The sequence below is a fragment of the Triturus cristatus genome, chromosome 2_2 (assembly GCF_964204655.1).
Source record: "Triturus cristatus chromosome 2_2, aTriCri1.1, whole genome shotgun sequence".
NCBI lineage: Eukaryota > Metazoa > Chordata > Amphibia > Caudata > Salamandridae > Triturus > Triturus cristatus.
In genome coordinates this window covers 666,706,004-666,723,141 of record NC_140582.1, presented here as the reverse complement: position 1 = coordinate 666,723,141, position 17,138 = coordinate 666,706,004, and the positions used below count along the sequence as shown (strand labels likewise).

At 47.0% G+C, this 17,138-nt stretch overlaps 1 protein-coding gene and 1 long non-coding RNA gene across 2 annotated transcripts in view; one reads left to right on the top strand and one right to left on the bottom strand.

Moving 5' to 3' along the window:
- Positions 1-17,138, top strand: part of GPM6A (glycoprotein M6A) — a 573,449-nt gene that overhangs the window by 225,560 nt on the left and 330,751 nt on the right. The gene's annotated exons all lie outside the window — the stretch shown is intronic.
- The window catches only part of LOC146862631 (uncharacterized), a 147,086-nt gene continuing 142,329 nt past the window's right edge, over positions 12,382-17,138 (bottom strand). The window contains exon 3 of the long non-coding RNA XR_014978160.1: positions 12,382-12,708. This is a non-coding gene — a long non-coding RNA (uncharacterized LOC146862631). The remainder of the gene's footprint in view (positions 12,709-17,138) is intronic.

Sequence of the window (17,138 nt, the reverse complement as noted above, 5' to 3'; positions counted from 1 at the left end):
CACTACATCTTTTGTGCATCTTTTCCTTGCGTTCTTTGATGGGGTCATCAGAGGATTTCTTACTATCATCACATCTCTTCATCCAATTTCACTAATAACGATGAACACATTTGTACAAGAAATTCATCATGTCGTAGCAAGGTCTTCTACTTAGAATGACTTGCTTCTCAATATTGATCTAAGAGCCAACAAGAAGGATTACAATATCCGAGTTATAATGAAGTAATGCTAATTACACCCGCCGGAGTGTTTATTTCTTTCACCGTTCTCAGACTGTTCAAAGAATACAAACAGATTTTAACATCTTGTGCTATCCATGAGAGCGTGATCTGCCTTTTTAAGAGTGCCTTCATCAATGGTGTGCTGTGTTGAGACAAGCAGGGTACCACATGTAGTCCATAGGACTATTTCAATAGATCAAGCAGCTGCCAGCCAGTCATCTGTATTCACTAAAAGAAGAATTGAAATCTGGTGATTTTCTGCCAATGGTCTGCATGGATGTTTAAGATATGGGAGCAGTGGGAAGTTGATTTGAAGACTTCGGGTTATATTCACAAGAACGTGTGATGACTACCGCAAGAGTAGCTTAACACAACTCTCAACATCGCAGCCTATCGCGGTAAAATTATGTTGTGCCAACCAAGTATTCACAACGCACCGGTAGCATGCATTAGTCACCAGATAACGCATCAAATGGCCATGCAAAATTCAACGCCATGCCGCAACAATGCAAAACTTGAACGCAAAAAATCATGCGATGAGTCCAATCGCGGTACAAAAAGTAGCAAATACCAGCCACAAGCTTGCAAATCCCATGCGTCTGGAGGGAAAATGCCCCATAAAAACCACAGAAACAACACACCAGAAACAAGCCAAAGCACGTAGCAACATGGATGCACCATCACTGAGTGCAGAGGCCAACGCAAACCCCACAACCTCCATAGACCACCAGCAAAGAATAACGGGGAAAGGCGAGGAGAAGAGGGAGAGGAAGACGGGGTGCAGACCGCAGCAAAACCAGATCAGCGTCACGGAGGTGACAGAACACTAACAGCAACTGACCCACAAGTAGACCACCTGGAATGCAGTTGGAGTGCCGAGGAGGCCAATCGAGGAGGCCAAGAGGGGCTGGCATGGGGTGACAACCTAAACCAGGCACAAACCTGCTGCCAACAGGAAGGCTGCAAAGGCGACAAGAGGTGGCAGTCCTGCGCCACAGGAGGAGCTGGAGGACACCAATGCCACAGTCATCAGTTAGAGATGGTGCAAGGAGTAGGGAGTACGGACACAGCTCGAGAGGACCTGATACAACATCAACAGGGTGAGTAACGACCAGGGACTGGGGGGACGGGGGAAGATGGGCACCATGGCACACATGCACAACGAGGTATAGCACACTGCACACCCACAATTACCCTGGATCATGTCCCTCATCCCCTTGGCACACTGCAGCACACATACATAGCAAGAACAGCACACCCACATTGACGACAACGTGGTAGAATGCGCCAGGCCGACACTGCAGAACAGAGGATATAACTGGCGCCGCACATGCACAGAAACATGCCTTCTACATCTGACAGAGCAGGAAACTGTGAAATGGAAATGTACGCATACGACCTCACATCCGTCATGTAGTCCAAATGTACACTGTCCCGCAGCAGTATTCAGCACCTCCCAAACAGTCACAATGTACATTGTCATACAGTCTGCATGTCAACCAGAACAATGCGCCAACATACATGTCAACACAATGTCAACATGCATCTCCCCTTCACATTGCAGAGGGGCACACAACACCTCCAGCAGAGCACAGAAGACAACACATCTGTGATGCCGGAAAGGACCAACACACCATCGACACCGATGCCCTACAACAGCCCATGGACATCCCACGAAACCCACCACCAGACCCGAGCAGCCAAGCTACTTAGAAGAGAAGACAGAGCCTGCAACAGACCACACAGCAGGAAGCACCCGCAAGCACAGCTGGCTCACGACACTTCACCCACCCACACATTGCACCCCAATGCCATGTGTCAGCACACCAAAAGGAGGTGGCCGAACAGGTGTGGGTGGGGTCCGAACCCATGGAAGGCGAACTAGATCACATACATTAGTGTCTATTACCATTCAAGGACCAGCTACACCCCACAAAGGAGACCCACACTGCCATAGAGACACATGCAGATGCACATTCACAATACAGAACCACGCCCAGGGGCACGCAAATAGCAGTCACACACCCACGTTGGCTCTGCGTACGATGACCCAGGCCACTCCCCTTACAAATTGAGTGGGTGATGACAAAGCTACATGTCCAAGCTCTAACCCTCTGCCTGCGGTGACATGTCTGCATCCGCTGTGCATAGCACAATGTAATGTCGTAGGGCCCTGGGCCCTCATGCATACAACAAGACCACAGGGACACATGCAGATATTATGTTGAACTGGCTACGGGCACGTGCACCCGGCCCCTTTATTGGCAGGGCCACATGTACAGTGACGCCTGTGCTGGATGTGTGTGGGGTAAGTGTAAGCCAGCACGCACGGAGTGTTTGGTTCTGGCAACCACTTAAACAGTGGACACCAGTGCAACGGAAACTGAAAACACCTACATAACAGAGTCAACTGCTGAGCAACATGGAGGGAGTCGGAGAAGGCCAGAGGACACCCAACATGCAAACAGAAGTGTCTGTGAGTTGCAGTGCACTGAGGTTGGGGCACTACAGCTGAACACGCCCATGTGAAGAAAAAGTCTTGGATTGTGTCCCTTCGAGATATTCCTGATGCAGATGCAGTGGGGTGTGTTAGACCTGCATCATCTTCCTCATCAACGTCCCAGGTCTCCCACACTGCTTGAGGTGACATTGCTGCGCAACCTCTTCACAGCACAAAACTCAATCAGTAACGGACGATGGCTTGCGGTGCACTGAGTCAGTGGCACCTGGAGTGCCAAGCAGGGTATCAGTTTGATGATGGCATCCACGACAGGTGTGGGCAACTCAGTAAGTCTGTCAGGACCACCGTTTCGACTCTGGCAGATGACGGTTGGAGGTGGTCCTGGCGGTGGTGGCGTGTGCCTCCTGCGGTGATGTGATGTCCAGGCCGGTCAGGACTCGATTTGATGTGTGAGCCCTGGTGGACCACAGTTGAGGCTGGAGGCAGCAGACAGTGCAGGGCCACAGACACATGGCGTTGATGACCCTAAGGCCATCGCCTCAGAGGCCATCCAATATCTCAGAAGAAGGGGTCCTGGACCTGACCAGCAGAGAGTTAGTGTGCCCGTATGCACAGCGGCTGGCAAAGGCACCCTGCCACAGGAAGGTGACTTGCGGTGCAATGAGGCAGGTCCATGTGCAGTGAGCTGGTCCTCATCGATGTCAAAGGTGAATGTGGCGGAGGCTTCTAGGGGACAGAGGAAGATGTCCTCCAGGGCATGATGCGGAATGTCTGATGTTATCTGGAAGCAGCAAATGGTGGGATGGAAAGCCTCGTTTTCACCACCAATTCGGTATCAGCTACATGAGGATGAAAACTAGCCCCTAGTCCATAGACTCAAACGCCACCAATGTACGACCAGAGTGTGTCCATGAATGTCGGGAAACAGACTTAGTGGCACCGGTGCTGAGAGGGGATGCAGTCTGTGATGATGCCGGTACACTGATATGAACTCCGCCTTCGCTAAATCAAGACTCTGTGACCTACTGGACCGCAGTGTAGGCCAGAGGCAGCGGTCAGCAGTGGCCCACACCCACCTGTCGTTGGCTCGCGATGCACAGAGTTAGTGACACCAGGGCAGTTGTCGGTAGCATTCGATCACCTCCATAACGATGATCCTATTCCCTCTGGACTGCAACATGTCATCCTCTTTCACCTCTCCTTGCGTGCGATGATATGTATTCTGCCTTTGAAGAATCGATGTTCAGTTCCAATTCTGTGACCTACTCGTGCGCAGCGTAGGCCGCGGGCAGTAGTCTGCGTAGGCCCACAGACACGTGTGGTTGTAATGCTATGCACAGACTTGGTGGCACCACATTGAAGGGAGTATAGTGACATGAACTCTGCCTTAAATATTGTTCACTGCCATGGTGTAATCAAGATTCAGTTCCAAATGTGTGACCTACTTGACCGTGGTGTAGGCAGGGGGCAGCAGTCAGCAAGGGCCCACAGCCATGTGTCGTTGGGATGCTATGCACATGGTTGCTGCCACCTGACCGAAGGGAGTACAGTGAAGTAGAATCTTCCTTACTGTGCGTACACGGACAATATATGATCAAGACTCAGTTCCAAATGTGTGACCTACTTGACCGTGTTGTAGGCCGGAGGCGGCAGTAGAGTACGTCAACGAGACAGGACTAAAGTGGGCCTGTGTCTTGGAGACTGTGATGGCCTGAGGAAGCTGCCAAGGTCACGGGCCACGGTGTCGGCAGGGGATCAGTGTGGCCTGGCTGTGCAGGAGCGGGCCTGAAGGGTCCAGCGGGCCAGGGTACGGCAGGCACACAGGATCACAGGCAACGCCGCTCACGAGGACGGCGTCAGCCTCGCGGCATGGTGAAAGGCACCGCCCTGGCAGAGACGTTGGGCTTTCCGGAAGAGGACCAGGCCCAGGGCTATATGCTTTTTATTCACACTCCTACGCTGGCCTGGCATACGCCGGGCCATCCCACTCCGCCCACGCTTATGGGGGGACGTAACAGCAACATTTCCGCAAACTCCCCCCTGGCTGGGGTGACATGGTTGCGTCCACTGTCCTCTACACTCGATACACCAGAGGTGTATGTTGCCATGGATATGGGTGTGTTCAGCATACTGTGGTCTGTCCAGCACATCTCCGCCACTCTTGGCATTGTGTACTTTCCCAATCTTGGTTCTCCTGCATCCTTCACACATGCCTGGTTGCCACCTCTCCCCACATTCGGCTAGTGTGTGGCTGAGGTGCCATGCCGTTGATGGGTCATGTTCACGGCTTTCCCAGGTTACCATTGTGAGTTCTTCTGTCGTATCTGGTGGGTGGGCATGTTGTTTTGCATGTTGGTTGTGATTTTGTGATGTGTGCATTGCCAGAGTTATGAGTTGCATGGTTGTGGAGTTGAGGTGAGTGGGGTGTTCATTTGGAACTTGCCAAGGGGTTGTGCATTTCCCTTGGTGCCATCCTGGGAACGATGTTTGCTGATGGACTGTCGGAGGATGAAGGAATTATGCACACTGGCTGGGTATTTGGAGGCAACATTGGTGGAGGTTCTGCGGTGTTCGGATGTTATGTTATGTTATGTTACATACATTTGTAATGCGCACTGCTGCCCCAGCAAAGGGGCGTCCAGGCGCACGGCAGGTAGAGATGCAACACCACAAAAAACACAACAGACCAGAGGGAAGAAAAAGTTAAAACAAAAAGGTTTTTAAGGCTCTGCGAAAAGCTAAAAGATCATCTAACAGGCGCAACTCTGCGGGAAGAGAGTTCCAGAGCTCGGCAGCTCTGACCCGGAAGGAGCGGCCGCCAGCCCGGGACAGCCTATATCTGGGGATCACAGTAAGTGCCTGACCCAAGGATCTCAAGGGCCGGGTAGGCACATACCAGGCCAGAAGATCCGCGAGGATAGGGGGGCCAACCCCCCTCAAAATCTTGAACGCCATACACAGCACTTTAAACTGAATTCTGGCCCGGATAGGCAGCCAGTGCAGTGATCTCAATGTGCTGGAGGCAGAACAAGAACGGGGTAGGCCGACAATGGCTCTCGCCGCAGCGTTCTGGACACGTTGGAGGCGGGTAACCTCAGCCACATTGGACCCAACCAGAAGAGAGCTGGCATAGTCCAGGCGCGATAACACTGTCGCCTGGACAATTAGCTGCCTGGTGCGATGGTCAAAGAACTTCAACACAGGGCGAAGCGACCGTAAAATACCAAAGCAGCAGGCAGCAATCCTCTTCGTATGGCCAACGTAGCTGAGGGAAGGATCCATCCATACTCCTAAGTTCTTTAATTCCGTGACCGGAAGGGGGGCCGGCCCCAGCTCCATCGGCCACCACCTGTCCCCCCATAGCTCCGATCTCTTGCCCACGATCATGATCTCTGTTTTCATGGCGTTGAGCTGGAGACAGTTGTTCGTCATCCAGCTCGCCACCGCCCTAAGTCCGCTCTGAAACCTGGGGGCATCCCGATCGGTATCCCCGCTGATCGTAACCGCTAGCTGCGTGTCGTCAGCATATGAGACCATGGTCATGCCCCATTGCTTGACGACCTCAGCCAGCGGTCTCACGTAAAGATTGAACAACGTGGGACTCAGCGAGGATCCTTGCGGCACCCCCTGTTTCAAAGGATGAAATTGGGACTGGAACGGTGGAACGGCAACGCTAAAGAACCGATCGTTGAGAAAAGACCGGAACCACTGGAGAGCAGGTCCACCCAGCCCAATCTCCTCCAGGCGATGCAGCAGGATAGGATGCGAAACCGTATCAAACGCTGCGCTCAAGTCCAACAGGACGAGCGCTGCTGTCTGTCCCGCATCCATCACCGTGCGCAGATGTTCAGCCATGGAGAGAAGGGCGGTCTCCGTGCTGTGACCAGCACGGAACCCATTCTGGGTGGGATCCAAGATGTTAGCATGGATAAGGTGAGCAGAAAGAACTTTGTTGACATGGGCCTCCAACACTTTAGTCGGCCACGGGAGTAAGGAGATGGGCCTATAGTTTTCCGGTTTATCTGGATCCAGGGACGGCTTCTTCAAGATAGGGGAAACCACAGCCCGCTTCCAGCTAGCGGGTACCGTGCTTGATTCCAGCGAGATGTTGATGAGGGAATGAACCACTGCCCGCCCCACGAACGACTGCTCTCTAAAGAGAGTCGCTGTGAGGGGATCAGCGGGGGACCCTGATTTAACCTGGAGAGCCAAGAGGTCGAACTCCTCTAATGTCAGTGGGGGCAAAACGTGCAAAGTGGTACCACCGTAGATGTTGATCGGAGGCTCTGCCGGAGGCCCAGAACATGGGAACGTCCGATAAATTTTTTCGACCTTATCCAAAAAGAATCGAGCAAGAGCCTCACAATGAATGGTGGAACCAGCGGTCGTGGTACAAACACGCTTTGCCAAGAGGTCCTTCAATACTTTAAAGATGGTTTTAGAGGGGTTGGGGCTGTTGCCAAATTCAGTAGCGTAATAAGCTGCCCGAGCTTGGCAAACAGCCCGATGGTAAACTTTGACGGAGGCGAGATACAAAGCTTTCTTCCCGCTATCATACGCCTTCCGCCAAGCCCTCTCTGCTCGCCTACAACCACCCTTAAGTGCACGTAAGGCACCATCATACCATGGACTGGAGTCCCTGGAGCTAACTTTACAGGCGACAATGGGAATAAGGGCGTCAAGCGCCTTGGAGATCCAGGAGCAGAACTTCTCGTAACCTGAGTCAACCAATATCGCAGGTTCTAAAGGCTCCTCGGCGAGGACACGATGTAAATCCTCCAGCCGTAATTTACTCCATTGCCGCTTAGTAACCAACTTTGCCGGGGGAACAGTAACCATTTCCGGCAGAGGGGTGCACATTGATGTGAGACGTGTGCTTTCCTTCGCGGTGATTTTGTGCTGTGTCACCAGGGGGCACAGGTAGGACATGTGTGCTGTGGATTGCCCCCAACACGTGCGTGCATCCAGCTATCCCGTATGGTCCTTGCTTGGTCTCCAGCGGATCCTGCGCATTGTGTTGGACCTATTGGGACTGGGGTACCAGGCTGATGGTGATGTCCAGGACAGGTGTGAGGGACTTGAATGTGGCTGGCTGTGAGACTCCTCCGACTCTGGCGGGTGTCGGTTGGGGGTACCAGGGGCCAACAGGTGCAGCACAGCCAGTAGCTTTGTGTGTGGTGCGATGCTGGTTGTCCACTGTGTTGGTGCCATTGGCCTGTTGGGGGATGTTGGTCAGGATGCGTACGATGGCTGTCCTTTTGAGCCTGTAGTGGGAAATTATATTGTCAGGTGTTGGGTCTGTGAGGCTGGTGTGTTTCCTGGGGGTCCGCTGTCTTTGTCTGCGCTGCCTCTATGGTGGTCCGGGGGGGGGGGTTCTGGGTGGGGGTTGGGGCCCTGGGGTGCTGGCCGTGGGTGTTGTGGCCCTCTTGGGCGTCCGGGCCGCATGACCAGTGGCTCCATGGCATCTGTTGCTCTTCCAATGTGGCTTTCATTTGTGATGCAGGCTGTGGTCTGACTTTGCACCAGGTCTGAGCAGGTGTTAGTTTCTGGGTGCTAATGTGTCTTATCACCTGTTTTGTGTTCTTATCCCCGATCTGGCTGGTCGTTGAGAATGTTGAGGTGTGGTGTTGTCACAGCTTTTGGCACGGAAACGCCTACTCTGCGTCTCATTAGCGATAGTTGCGGGGGTCATCTGTGGCAATGTTTTTTGCAGCTGCTAACGTGGGTATACTGGTGCTGTGGGCTGTTAACACCAGCTTGCAATTGGGGTGATAAGTTTATCACAACTTTGGCTGCGATAAAGTGCCGTTAACTCAGCGATAGAGCCTCGTGAATATGCCCCTTAGAAGGGTAATGTAACATTTGCAAAAGGAGGTGAAGTGTAAATGTTAGTGTGCTTCCTGTTTTAAGTAATATTTGCATAAGGGAGTGAAGTGTCATTGTTAGTCGCAATCTTGTGTTAAGTGTTGCAAAAATGTGTTTTCAGACGATGTACAATAGAAACAATCCAGAGATAGGAAGGTTGATAGATGTCCCACTTGGCACTTAGGCACTGCCTTTTATGGTATGTTATGTTGTGGTTATGGTACAGGGTTGTTCACTAGAGCAGCATTTGCCAATTTCTTGTCTTGTGCTGCTCTAGGGTTTTGGGTAGATTGCTTTGTGTGATTGTGGATGAACGGAGGGTCCCAATAGAGCTTCCCTACCTACTCGTATCTGTGGGTGAACTGGTTTCAAGAGTGAGGGATTTCCCTAAGGTTTTGTTTCTTAAGAAGAGAATGAATGTGTGACAATCAACTAAGTAGTATATGGCTGTCTTAAGGTAGCCTTTTGCGGTTGTCTATGAAGGGAAGATTTTGAGACTGTCAAAGTAATTCATGACTCCTAAAACACGGGATTCTCATTTCTAGAGTCTAAACTGATTGCTGGCTGGATGAAGGATATTTTATATTTCCAGAGGATTGTCTTTAGAGTGTGGTGTTCGTTTTTTATACTTATTTGTAGTGTATGTTCCTAAGCTTGGTTTTGATAGAGCCAGGATTGATACATTTTCTTTGCTGTCTCCTTATATTTTAAACAGATCTGCTGTCTGTGTCATTTTGTTTCGCTTTCTTCTCCCGTGTCCTAGAGTTTTTTGTTTGGCAATTCACAGCCTAGCATCACACTGTTCCAGCTTTTCCCTGGTCCATGTTCTCTGTTCCAGGGGTGCACCTACCACTTTATGTAGAGTCTTCTCAGCTTTCTTCATGTCAAAGGTGCAAGTCGAGACTCCCCTTTTCTTTTTCCTTAAAGGATACATTTACCTTCAGGCCCGCTTTTTGCCAATTAGGGAGGAGGCACAAAGCTAAGGGGCTGCTGGCTGTGCACTTAGTCGTTTCCATATGCGCCTCTGGCTTGTGTGGAGATGAAGGCAGCAGGCTTCAAGTAAACATCCCTCACTATGATGCTGAGGCACAGTGAACATCGGTGGGCCAACCATGGCTGTCAGTACTCCGGGCTTGAACCGCTTCAACAGGCGTCTCTGCTCTTATTATGCCACAGTGGTCTAAGCCTGACCAGCATTGTGGGCCATGTTGAGAGGTCGTGAGTGACACAGTGATGGGTGCAAGAGTAGGACAACTACCTGTTTCACTTCAGGATTATTGGCTCAACAGAATATTACAGTAGGTAGGGGATGTTCCCAGATTGCATCACGTATGAGTACACTGTTAGGCCTAAAGTGTAGCTTGTTCTTCTTATCACATTCTCAGTTGTCTATAGTTTTCTTATTAAATAAAAACATGCCAAAGGTTCTAGGCAGATTTCGTTCAGGCTGATTTAGGGATTTAAAGGTTTTTCAATAAGACGACAGAGGCCTATGTGCTTGCCGTTTGGCGCACACATTTATTCTTGCACATACACCATTTATTCAGTTAATCTAATTTGACTGAAAGTAAGATGTCTACATATTTCAGGGCAATTATATTATTTAATGTTCATCAGCAAGGAGATGGGAAATTAACTTTATGAATCATTTTAATTATTCACATGGAATTAAAATGTACCTTAGACACAATTTGACAAAGGTACTTAGAGTAGAGGACAGTCAAAGGAAGGTAGAAAGTGTTGAACAGGGAGAGAATTACAGTGGCCTTGAAAGCAATTTGATTGTGATGTATGTCTTTGTACTCATTTTATTCTTTTCAGTCGTGATGAGAAAACCTCACATAGTTAACGGTGATTGTTCACACGACATGAATATCTAGGCACAGAAGCTTTCACACGGTGATTTTACTACCAAAAACTATAAGTTTATCTTTGGGGAACATCTCTGTATGGTTTGCGTTAGGATACATTTCATTCTGATGGCTGACATGTGGCTATGGGTAGTTGTGTTGCCCTCCATGAGAGGATTTAGTTTGTAGTTCCACAGTCATGCGAAAAATGTAATTATGCCACTTATCAACGGATTAATCAAGAAATTCATTCATTCAATCATTCATTCATTAATGTATTTATTCACAGAATGCCCTCCCTTTTGAATAGAAGATTAAATATTTAAGGATATGCATTTACCTTTTGTAATTCCTTGCCACTTGATCCTCGTCGTGGCTCTTCCTGCTCACGACTTAGAAACATTCTCAAAACTAATGTCTTACTGTAGACTTCTTCTCTTGTGAAGGTAGAGCCTATGGCAGGAATGCCAGATCACAATACTGCCCGGAGTAAATTCACTCTGAGGATCTGTACTAGACACGGTTTTCATTCATTTGTGTATTATTGTAAATATGTCATTGAGAATAAAAGCATGCTACATCTGGCTGTACCCACAACTAGTTCATACTTGGAGAATGGTGGTTACAGCATGTATGTACAAACAATCACTCTTATTAGCCATCTCTCCTCCTTTGGCAGTTTATTCATGTGTTAATCAAAAACACTGAAACACAAAATGTTAACAAAATGTTCTGGTGTCTGTAGATGAGCTCACCATCCTGGGTGATAAAGGAAGATCAGAATAACAGACAACGCGCCCAGATGGATGGCATCCTTTCTCATGGGGTGCACCTAGAGAACCCATTTCCCTCCTTTCACCGCACAACCCAAGCAAATCATCTGCGGCATCCCTCAAGGCTCATCACGCAGTCCAACCTTCTTCAACATCTACATGCCAACACTTGTAGACATCGTCAGATCCCATGACATCAATATCATCTCCTACGCTGACGATACCCAGCTCATACTTTCGCTCTCAGCGGACCCCACCTCGACGAACACCAACTTCCCCAACTGTATGAAGAATGTCACAGCCTGGATGAAGAACAACTACCAGGAGATCAACATGGACGAAACCGAAGTTATGATCTTTGGCAGACAAATTGCCCTCCAGAATAACTCCCAGTGGCCAAAAGAACTCGGAACCAGCCCTGCTACGAAAGACCACACTTGCAACCTCGGCATCATCTTGGACAGCAAAGTCATGAAACGTCAGGTCAACTCCAACCCCTCAGCCTGATTCCACACTTTCCGCATGCTCCAAAAAGTCTTGGAAAATGGTGACGCAGATCCTCATCACCAGCTGTCTGGACCATGCCAATGCACTCTACACAGGCACCACCACCGAACTCATGAAAATAATCCAGACAATCCAGAAAGAAGCATCCAGACTGATCCTCAACCTACCCAAGAGGACCCAAATCACCCAGCACCTGAAGGACCTCCACTGGCTCCCTGTCTACAGGAAATGCCAATTCAAGCTTCTGACTGACGCCTACAAAGCCCTCCATGACGAGGGACCAGCTTACATGAACCACCTCCTGAATTTCCACCATCCTTCTAGGAATCTCCATTCCGCGCACCCCACCCTCTCACAAATACCATGAATCCGCTGCTGCCACTCCAGATGACGCTCTTTCTCACACCTCGCTGTCAAATCCTGGAATGCCCTCCACCGCCGCACTTCACCCTCGCTGATCCATTTTAGGAAGTACTCAAGACCTGGCTCTTTGATTGATACCATGTCAAATAAAGAGGACCCCCTTGGGTATCTTAGATAGCATACATCCATTCATACACATTCATTCACAAGAGTCAGTTATTAGTACCAATAGGAGTCCAAAATGGGTAGTGTATATAGAATAATCAGTATATTTATTTGTTATCATAAAAAATCGTTAAAAAACATTAAAAGCACTTTATCACAAAAGTCAATAAGGGAGACAAAAATACTGAAAGGGAAGTACACAAGCAGCCAAGTCTTGTAATGTGAACCTAAAAAGCACTCAGGGATACAACAATCAAAAGCAGACAAGTTCATAGATACATATTTCATCAATGTGTCACGTTTTTCTTGTATGATTATATCCCAAGATATTATTCTTTATGCCTTAGTGGACCTAGTTCTTTATCGGTGTCCAGAAGCGTTGTGTGAGTCCTTCCCATACAGTCTGTACAACAAAGCGACGCGTTTCGGTGGTATCTAGTGATTCCCCACCTTCTTCAGGCTAGCACAAATGCTTGTAACACAACTCCCTCAACAGATAAATTCTGGAAAGTTAAAAAGATATATATAAAAAAACATGTACTTTATATCTATATATACATACACATTTATCAAGTAGATTGTTTTACATGGTAATGACATTTCTTAATTGGATTTACATGTTTATATGTTGGGGCAACATACACCCAAACTCTAATGTAAAGGCATTGTCATTAAAACCAGTGATTCAAAATACCCAACTCTCGTCCTCCATAATGATGTCATACCTAGCACTCTCAAACATTCATACAATTCCAAAGTTCCACTGAGTTCGTTCATACAAATCTCATACATCCAAAGTTTTAGAGAGAGTTACCCACCTAATCAGGGGTGTGCTCGTGAATTAAGATAGTCACTGCTTCATTAGTGACATCTATCAACAGCCGAATCTATTATGGAATTCAGCTTACAATAAAATGGGGGTAATCTCCTCCCTAGAGAAATATATAACAAATGTGCATTAGTGTTGTTTTAGTCATATGAAGTTATCTGTCGGGACCCATCTTGTCCTCTTTTAATTCAATACCTTGTACGTTCTTACGAAGTGGCACCTGTCTTGTGCTCAGGATAAAATGGTAAAAGCGTGCCTTCCGCCGTGAATTTTCTGGCAGATCAAAAAAAGCGAAGAACCCTAATTAATTGTTTGAATAGTTTGCGCTAAGATAAACAGGAAATTGAACCACCCCTCTAATAGAGATGAGGGAAATACCTTGTAGTTAGATTCCAGGTTGTATGGCCCACAGAGGCTATGGGACTCCTTGATCGCCCAGCTATCGTCTGGAGGAACACCGCATCTAATTACTTTTCTTCTAGCAGTGCTGGTTATCTACAGGGAGACGGGGCGTGTCCAATAGGTTACCATAGAGATAGAGCTAGGTTTATGATTCAAAAAACGCTATACGTATCTTTATAATGCAGTGCCCAATCCTGTAGTAAACACGTTCCCCTACGTCCCCTTTTAGATTTTAAACACAAACTTGAGTTTGTATTCAGTCGCGCTGTCGCGTTCAATGGTCATTTAATTTAATACATCAGAAGGTGCGTGGTTCAGCCAGAGCTGACCGAGCCTACCCCTGCTGGCTCAACTATACATAAGATGCTGCAAAGACATTAAGTACTCTAACATCATTAAACAATTAGTAAAGCCCAATACTTTCAAGCCAAGGTCTATTTGCAAACGACACTAATGCAAAACCCTGCGAGAGGTATGGTCGAAGTGAAACTAACTAAGCAATCCGCCCGGCTCGAGAACATCCGTGTTGTTAGTGTCCTGCGCCTGCATAGTTTAGCGAGCCGAGTAGCGAAGCAAACTTACCGGGACTGAAAAGTCTCCCGACTTGCCTCTGTTCTCCGTTTGATTGTTCCGTGGTGCCAGACTCACTACGGAGCCGTTTTTTAAAGCCGTAATTGGTTCCAATTAAGATTTGTATAATGGCAACAAACATAGGACTGTTCATAAAAGGATAGAGTTCATCCCTTGACACCTGGCCGCCATCTTGGAATGGGTCCGGGTTAAATATATGTAACAGTGCCACAAATCACCCCGTGCTGGCGAATGGCGACGCCATCGAAAAGTGATCAGCACTAACTGGCGAACCTCATGCTGCACATAGATACGTGGAACATCCACTGATCGGTACATGCTAATAAGTAGAATTATGTCTATACTTCAACTGAAGATTATATTCCGGTAGTTGTATTAACATTAGAGTGCCGCATTTATCCAGGCCACATCTCTTTGATCACTTATTCTCTTAAATTATCTTACAAGGATGAAGCTTGTCCAACGCTAAAAAAATTTTTTAGGATTCAAACGGGCTCATGTATGAGTGTACTGCCTGACGACTCGTGCCAAATGGGTAGCATGAAGAACAAACAAGATAATGAAATCAAATGTCCTAGTATTTAGTTATTGTAACCTGATACTGTCATAAGCGAGCCTAAACCACGCCTAATGTGGGCAACAGAGTTAAGAGCTCTTGTGAAGTATATCGATACACCCTACCAATCTATGCTTTTATTGTATAAGAGCCCGTAATGCCCTGCATGCAAACATAATTGCTAGCAGGACAAAATTGCAATATCACAACATAGTCATAGGATAGCTAGTCCATCGAGCTGAACCTGGTGAGAGATACATGAATTTGATGGGCCCTATTTTGTTTATAGAGCATCTTTATCTTAGAAGTTTTTCCCATTCCTCACGTGAGTTAAGGCCCTGTCTCATCGTGTTGAATATACAGATGTACCACTGTTCTCTGGCCTTCCTTTTCTCATCCATATTGCCTCCTCTTTTGTTCAGTGTGATTTTTTCTAAGATGAACCAGGACAGGTCATTTTCGCGATGTCCCATTTCTAGAAAATGTGTGACCAGAGGGGCATTCATTTTCTTAGTCCTAATAGCTGATCTATGCTCTAGGAGGCGAACACGTAATTCTCGGCTTGTTTCACCGATGTATGCGTGTCCACACGGGCATTTGAGGAAATAGATGATATTTTTGCTCCGGCAATTGTTGAGAGTGTGTGTCACAATCGTCCTGCCATTGTGCTTAATCTCTTTGCCCACGATGCATTCTGCACACACTGAGCAATTCTTTGATTGATACCCACAGCACAGCTCCTGGATACCCTATCGGGTGGTAAGCCAAGCTATATAAATACCACTTGATTTATTGATTGATTGAAAGGAAAGGTGTACGCTTTCTCTGCTGAAAGGATAATGTTGCTGTCAAAATTCTTGGAGAACGAGATAAATGCATCAGATAACTGTACTAATGTTCCTAATTCTTGCCTATTTAGTTATAACAGCCATGGGAATCGTTTGTCATGTTTGATACCGGCAATGAAAAATGGCACTTCAGGAACTGAGTTTTTTTTAGACCATACTTACAGTGTTTTAAATGAAGCTAGTACTGTCCCAGAGCTAAAGAGTTGAAGACGCACCTCTTTAAAGAACACTGAATCACAATGTATTTACAGTCCACAAACTAGCCATCTCTCCTATCGTTTGCTGACATCATGTTTGTATTTGACCCTGTGTGGTACTTTGCTGCCTTTCGGCCACGTGTGTTCTGTAGAAATATCAACTGGTATTGGAACCTGCACACCATTAGTCTCTGCCAATGAGTTAATCCAAGTATTATTTACAATTAGAAACGCTGTGGCGGCGTGCACCAAGGTATCACCCTCTAAACCTGGGTGTATGAATGCAATAATGCTGTTGCACTTGCCGGACTGGCAAGTGTCCCTCAGAGTGCACTTCCTTATATCCAAATGGAGAAATTTGAATCCAATTCCAGTCTTTTCATCTCTTCGACTTCTTTCATCTACAGTCTTAAACAACCTTGTATGCTTTTGTATAGCCTTTTTTCTGTTTACACTCAATACCTTTCTCAATTTAATGACTCTCACGCTTGTTCATCTCATTCATATTCCTACCCTTTCCAAGATGGCCCCATACTTTCCCAAACGACCTTTGAACATTCATTGACCGCGCATGCACATTTCATGATTGTAGTGATCAAAGGAGGCAGGTATATTTAAAAGGTTTATTCCAATAAGTGAAATACAGATAAACAGGCAAGCGCCAGGCAGCGCGGCTTCCAGCCCCAGGCACCAACTCCAACTGAATGCCCAAGGTTGGAATCCCAAGAACACACTTGTATGTTCTATGCCTCGCACTGATCACGAGACATTTAAAGGAATACAATGCATATAAAGGAACTGAATAAACATAATGAGAACTATAAAAGTAAATACGACACAACAATGATCTTTTTGTTTACACGTAATACACTTTGTTATCCTTTTAGTCCAACCTTCATCCACATGTTTACATCCATAAATGACTTTCATATGTATTCATCTTGTTGCACTTGTTCACCCTTTCCAAAATGGCCCTCACATACACAAATGTTATCGCATGAGTCCGTTTCCTATAATTGTTGAGCACTTCAGAATGGCAGCGAGCGTTCTACCTGGTTCGCGTTTTCGGAGCAAAACGGGGAATATTCTTTAATAATACAAGGTACTTTAATGGTCGGGACTTCGGTGTTTTAATAGGTGAAATAGACATGGATGAGACTTAAATATCTCAGTTTCGACACGGTCAAGGTCTAACTGTTCTCACTTTCTCCACTTTGTTCGATCCTAGGTGTGCTCTCTGCATGGTTATTTTTTTTTAGCACGTTTATTTTTCGAGCACGTTTGTTCGCTATCCTTGAGCGAATTTTTTAAGAACGTTTTCTAAGCACATTCTTTCACGGTTACAGCACATTATACACATGAATACATATGTTTACCACAGGTTATTTTTCGGCATGTTCTTTCACTCGATGCACCTCTGGAGCAATTGGGATCAAGACATGACTATGTGTATGTTTTTTTTAAAACGTTGTTGCCTCATTTCACCATTCATTCGTTTTTTCTTTTTAGA